The sequence below is a fragment of the Onychostoma macrolepis genome, chromosome 21 (assembly GCF_012432095.1).
Source record: "Onychostoma macrolepis isolate SWU-2019 chromosome 21, ASM1243209v1, whole genome shotgun sequence".
NCBI lineage: Eukaryota > Metazoa > Chordata > Actinopteri > Cypriniformes > Cyprinidae > Onychostoma > Onychostoma macrolepis.
The window spans coordinates 23,757,217-23,764,391 of record NC_081175.1 but is presented as its reverse complement, the minus strand read 5'-3'; the positions used below and the strand labels follow the sequence as shown (position 1 = coordinate 23,764,391).

Genomic DNA, 7,175 nt, shown 5'->3' with positions numbered 1-7,175 from the left:
CTTAAAATGCTATTTTGACACACATTTTGCATCTCATGAATTTAAAATTACAGAAGGTTATACTGTGATTTCGATTAATTGTTCACCCCTACTGTTAAATAAACAAATGAACACATACATCTGGACATTGCCCAAACCTAATAAACCACTTACAAATGGAAATACAGCCTTCACGAAGACTCACAACAATTAATGTCAATTAGAATAAATGGATTTACACGCAGTACATCAACACACCTTTCCTTTTATGTGGCCGCACTGTAGTGGGAACTGGACAGCCTCCTTTTTCCACACCTTCATCAGTTAAAAACAAGGAAAAAAAGACATGTGATGGATGTTTAAGATAGTCTGGTGGTCGGGTGGTTGACCATTTATGCCACTTTTTCAACTGGATTTGTACAATTAAAATTATGGCATGGGTTATTACCTGTCTCTCAATTCAATGTCATAGTTTATGTTATAAACAAACAAATGATAAAATACAGGCTAGCGAAAAAAGCAAAGCCGTGGTCACACTATTTTGAACATGCACCGGCCACAATATAACGTCACGCTCTGCAGCATCTTTTAAAAAACTGAAATTTAACACAAATATCAATACGTCTAAAATGTAAAAACATACAATCTACTCCACTTTTCAGCAGCACTGCAGTTTTAAATGTATGTATTTTTAATTCAGCTACGAGGTCATACTGTGATCATGTATTGATCTGCAGTTGATCACACGTTTTCATGTGATAGGAGTTCGCAGGTCAGAGTTAATGCGCATGGAGCACTAGGTTTGGGGCCAAGTGCTGTTTTAGGGTGTTGCCTTCACTTCATTTCAAATGTGTGGATGAAATAAGGCAGCATATCTGCATGCATTTGTAAAAAAAGTTCACGCTTGGTTCAGTATAAAGCCAAGTGTGTGGCCCTGCATCTGGACTGGATCATCTGGTGTGTGCATTCTATTCTATTTAAGATTAAAATGAAAACCAAGCAAATGCAATTATTACAATGTTATTTTATTGATAACATTGCTTTCCTGCAGCTTTCCTGTAGCTCAAATAGTAGAGCATGGCGCTAGCAACGCTAAGATCATGGGTTCGATTCCCAGGGAAAGCAAGAGCTGATAAAAATGTAAAAAAACTGTAACTTGAATGCAATGTAAGTCGCTTTGGATAAAAGCGTCTGCTAAATGTAAATGATACTTAAAAGTAAGTAGCTAAATAGCTAGCTAGGCAGCCTCTCCCAATTAGTTTCAGTTGTAAACCAAAAGCATCAATGATAATCTGAATTCTCCATTAGTTGAGATTAGGCAACCAGCTAACAGGGAACGTTCCCAGAACATTCACTAACGTTCTTTAAAAGTTGTGTTAATGTTAGTACAAAACGTTATTAAAATAATGTTTTTGGAACGTTCTTATAACGTTGTTAACGTTCTTGTAACGTTGATAGAAAACGTTCTTAGAACAACGTTCTTGGAACGTCTTTAGGACGTGATTTGTACTTAATGAACGTTCTCATAACGTTGATAGAAAACGTTCTTAAATTAACGTTCTTGGAACGTCTTTAGGACGTGATTTGTACTTAATGAACGTTCTCATAATGTTGAGAGAAAACGTTCTTAAATCAACGTTCTTGGAACGTCTTTAGGACGTCATTTGTACTTGATGAATGTTTTTATAACGCTGATAGAAAACGTTCTTAAATCAACGTTCTTGGAAAGTCTTTAGGACGTTATTTGTACTTCATGAACGTTCTCATAATGTTGAGAGAAAACGTTCTTAAATTAACGCTTCATGGAACGCCTTTAGGACGTGATTTGTACTTAATGAACGTTCTCATAATGTTGATAGAAAACGTTCTTAAATCAACGTTCTTGGAACGCCTTTAGACGTGACTTGTACTTCATGAACGTTCTCATAAGGTTGAGAGAAAACGTTCTTAAATCAACGTTCTTGGAACGCCTTTAGGACATCATTTTTACTTGATGAATGTTCTTATAATGCTGATAGAAAACGTTCTTAAATCAAAGTTCTTGGAATGTCTTTAGACGTGACTTGTACTTCATGAACGTTCTCATAATGTTGAGAGAAAACGTTCTTAAATCAACGTTCTTGGAACGTCCTTTAGGACGTCATTTTTACTTGATGAATGTTCTTATAATGCTGATAGAAAACGTTCTTAAATCAACGTTCTTGGAACGCCTTTAGGACGTGACTTGTACTTCATGAACGTTCTCATAATGTTGAGAGAAAACGTTCTTAAATCAATGTTCTTGGAACGCCTTTAGGACGCCATTTTTACTTGATGAATGTTCTTATAATGCTGATAGAAAACGTTCTTAAATCAACGTTCTTGGAACGTCTTTAGGACGTGACTTGTACTTCATGAACGTTCTCATAATGTTGAGAGAAAACGTTCTTAAATCAACGTTCTTGGAACGTCTTTAGACGCCATTTTTACTTGATGAATGTTCTTATAATGCTGATAGAAAACTTTCTTAAATCAACGTTCTTGGAACGTCTTTAGGACGTCATTTTTACTTGATGAATGTTCTTATAATGCTGATAGAAAACGTTCTTAAATCAACGTTCTTGGAACGTCTTTAGGACGTCATTTTTACTTGATGAATGTTCTTATAATGCTGATAGAAAACGTTCTTAAATCAACGTTCTTGGAACGTCTTTAGGACGTAATTTTTACTTGATGAATGTTCTTATAATGTTGAGAGAAAACGTTCTTAAATCAACGTTCTTGGAACGTCTTTAGGACGTCATTTTTACTTGATGAATGTTCTTATAATGCTGATCGAAAACGTTCTTAAATCAACATTCTTGGAACGTCTTTAGGACGTTATTTGTACTTCTAGAACGTTCTCATAATGTTGAGAGAAAACGTTCTTAAATCAACGTTCTTGGAACGTCTTTAGGACGTCATTTTTACTTGATGAATGTTCTTATAATGCTGATAGAAAATGTTCTTAAATCAACGTTCTTGGAACGTCTTTAAGATTTGATTTGTACTTAATGAACGTTCTCATAATGTTGAGAGAAAACATTTTTAGAACAACATTCTTAGAACGTTATTGTAATGTAATATAATTTCTAAATTAATAATTAAATGCTAAATGTTATGTTGTTATCAAAACATTCTGAGAACAGTATTCATGTCTTTATGATTGCAGGCTACTTTATGAACATTACCATAATGTTGGGAGAAACATCTTTAGAAAAAAAGAAAAAACAACTTATAGGCTATATAAAACATGAATAGAATAGAACCGAATATGATAGAAAAATAAAATGTATTTAAATATGAAACTACAACCTCGATTAGGATGTGGCAAATCACCTGAATGAGTCACTGAATCTTTTATAATTATATACTTTATCATTATTAATTATATATCTTTTATAACTTATTGAAGTCATAGGCCTATAGTGAAATGTCATACACTGTAAATCAGTGGCATTGCTAAATTAAATTAGTTAATTTAACAAAATTTTTTTTATTTCAACTCAATATATATTTGTGATGTGAACTCAAAATCTCATTAGGTTAAGGGGAACTCAATCTAAATAAGTATAAATTAATTTAATCTAAAAATTAGCTTAATTCATGATTTCTAACATTGTTTTTCGAGAAGTCACGTTTGCTTTATCTCTCTCAATATTAATTAAATAGCCTTCATAACTAAAGATAATATAATAAATACATCAATCTGCTTCATATTAAGCATAGATCAATACTTTTAAAGAAATTAATTTTACTCGAGACAAAATATTATTTTTCAAAAACCGCGCGCATTTTTCAGTCAGTCTCATCCGCCCATCCCCCACAGCTCACAGTCACGGACGGGATCACAGCCGGACGGCTCACGACGCGGTCACGGAAAATAATAGGTAAGCATTCACTTCTGTATTCTTATTTAAAGCACTTTTGAACGTTATTTTGTGTTTTGTCAACTTTATCTGAAGATTAACCAGCTCAGTTATCATTGTAATGTTAGCTAGCAAAGAAGCAAGGAGCTAACAACCAACCACATCAAAGTTATCAACGGCAAGTGTTAAATATGCAGTGTTATACACAACAGTTTGTCAGTGATAAATTAAGATTTTTGTGTGTGTGTGTGTGTATGTATGTGTGTGTGTGTGTGTGTGTGTGTGTGTGTGTGTGTGTGTGTGTGTGGGGGTTCTCACAGCTGGACACAGACAAACTGGAGAGACAGCTGACAGGATGTCGTCATCTGTAACCGTCACTCGCCACAGTACTCAAGCAAGGTAAAGCAAAGACATATTCTCTGTATTACAATACGTTTAAACTTTTAGTTAATCATTATTTATTATCCGCTTTGTCAGTTTCATCTAGAATATCCATGTGATGCTGATCAAGTTTTCTAAATCCGCCGATCGCAGTGAACAAAGGGGCTGAGGAGCATTTATAATGGCTGTTTTGTTAACTTTAGTTAACATTTTACACTGTTATTTGCTCCTCACGTTGTCTTTCTTAAAATTCATACTAACAAATTGTTGTCATGCTTTTGAAATCAATCTTTTCAGTGCAAAGGCAGCGAGGGGTCATTTGCAACAAGACGGCTGATACTAATATGGGCCTAAAATAAATTAAGTAGTATTCACATTAAACAAATTGATGGGCTTTAGTGTTGTACAAGATGTAATTTGTCACCTTATAAACAGTTATTTAAATTCATCGTTCTTCAGTTTTTATATTTTGATGAATTGCTATTAATGCAGATGTAATGATGACCAGAAATGACCAGCAGCACAAATGTTAAGTCTTCTGAAGCAATAGTATACTTTTGTTTTGTGAATATTAGATTGAAATTTAAACCTAAAGATTGATCAAATCGTGAATAACGTTAAACAATACAGATGAAAAACAACAAACTAACATCCCACAAGAATGACATCTAAAGACCGGTCATGTTTGATGTAATGTAGTGTGCCACCAATTTGATTCAGACTGAATTGGCAGAGTGAATAGCATTTTAAATTTCAGTTTGTCTGTCATTCCGTCAAAGTCTTTTGATATTTTGTGTTGCTTCAGAAAAATACCAGTGAAGTCTTAAGTTCTGATTATAGTTATACATTTATATACTTAACTAATATAGTTAATAAAACTTCTACTTTCCCTTATCCTAAAGTTGCTTTGTTTTTTTTATAAAGATGTCAGGTAATTGCTAATGCTAATGCTAAGTTTGTAGTGGTTAAAATTTGTCTTGTTATGATTCATAAAAATAAGCTGTCCATAAATGTTGCTTAATTGTGAGTTAAATTTCTCTAATTTTGTGTTTTGTCTTCAGGGACAATAATGGCATCAGCCATTCAAGTTATGATCCTGGCAGATCTACTACTATCTGAAAAGTAGTCTCTGCAGATTGTTTCAAGATACACAAGGTAGGACACATGTCAGGACAACTTTATATTTACTTGGCAATATTTAAAAATTTTAGCTGAGATCAGCATAGTTAAAAAAAAAAATTAATTCTGTCATGGTTTACTCACCCTCATGTTTTTCCAAATTCATTTTGAATGAATTTCATTCATCTTCAAACAAATGTTTTTATTTTTGATATTCATTCATCATTTTTGTCTTTCCATTGGAAGTCTAGACAGTCTTTATTTTCAAGCTTCAAAAAGTTTATAGTTTAGCCTTTGAGACATAATAATAGCTACTTATACCTTCTGTTATTTATCTTGTTTCTGAATACCTGTAAAATTTAAAGGATTAACTAACAACTTACGTGTAACTTGTTTTTTTGCTCTCAATGCCATTTTGTCAATGCCGTTTTTTTAATCCATGCAGCATTTTTTTTTTTAAAGGAAAACATTACGAATTATTCTTTAACAATTTAACTGATGTATTAATAGCAAAAATTCTTACTGTCAGTTAATGGTTCAATGTTAGCATACCTACCCAGAAACACCTACTAGAACCTATTAATCTTACCTGTTTTATCTCTGAGTTTCCTTCCCTAACTGAGTTCATGTAACAGTTTATTAGCTAATAACATGTAACAAGGCAACTTTTGCCATTTAATAACTTTATTGATAACTTCTAAATGTTATCTATATTTGAAGGGATTTTTCCTGTTTCAAATTGGTATAAAATGGAAATTGCAGTTGACTTAACTACCCTATTATGACGTATTTCCAGTAGTGTGCATGTGTATACCTATCAAGATGAATAAATTAGGTCAATTTATGTTGACCTAAAAATTGTTTTTTGGAAATGACACGATGAAAATGTATTATTTGAATGTTTATATTTTTCTTAATCTAATGATGCTTCAGAAGACGTTTTTCTTAATGCTGCTATGAAAGTAGCTTGTCAATGAAAGTAACATATGCCAAGTCAAATGAAACTACCTTTGACTCTTGAGTAATGTAATATTTGTAGAACTCACAGCACAGATCCTAATAATTTTTTTGGCATAGCCACACTAATTATTTTATAGGCATTTTGTAATATCACTTTGTAACCTCAGCCAATCTGTTTACTTTATAGATGGAGCGTGGGGAGACAGGACATGGACCACAGTTTTTCAGCACCCACACACCACACTCAAATTCATATAGAAGTCCTCAATTATTAAATGTTGATATGATAGTTTATATTTAGCTGTGAAGTTATAGTTCATTGTCATAAATATTAAACTACATATTATTATTATTATTATTATTATTTTACATGATATGCAAATTTCACCAATTTGTTCAATGTGTTAATGAACTTTTTGAAAGTGATTATCTTTAATAATTCAGATACCTGTTGAAATGCACATGTAATTATATACTTGCTCGTATCTGGAAGGTTGTGTTAATAAAAATGTTGAAAGCAAATGTTGCAATACTGCTAATCTTAAAATAACATTTTATTAAACTAAACTTTGTAATGTTCCAAATAAATGTTTTTAGGATGTTGTATTTTTAAGAAAATGTAGGTGGAAATAAAGTTGTAGGAACATTATGCTAACCATTAAATAACGTTCTAGCTACGTTAAGCAAACTGGACATTTTAACGTTCTTGGAATGTTCCAAATAAACGTTCATATAATGTTATATTTTTTTTAATGAAATTTAGGTTGCAGGAACGTTATGCTAACCATAAAATAATGTTCTAGGAACGTTAAGCAAACTGGACATTTTAACGTTCTTGGAATGTTCCAA

The 7,175-nt window shown here is 32.4% G+C and overlaps 1 long non-coding RNA gene across 1 annotated transcript; it reads left to right on the top strand.

Moving 5' to 3' along the window:
- Positions 1 to 3,207: 3,207 nt before the first annotated feature.
- On the top strand, positions 3,208 to 6,960 carry LOC131528921 (uncharacterized). Its single transcript, XR_009267953.1, has 4 exons — positions 3,208 to 3,887; positions 4,187 to 4,265; positions 5,309 to 5,402; positions 6,514 to 6,960. It is a non-coding gene; the product is annotated as an uncharacterized LOC131528921 (long non-coding RNA).
- The last annotated feature ends 215 nt before the right edge of the window (positions 6,961 to 7,175 follow it).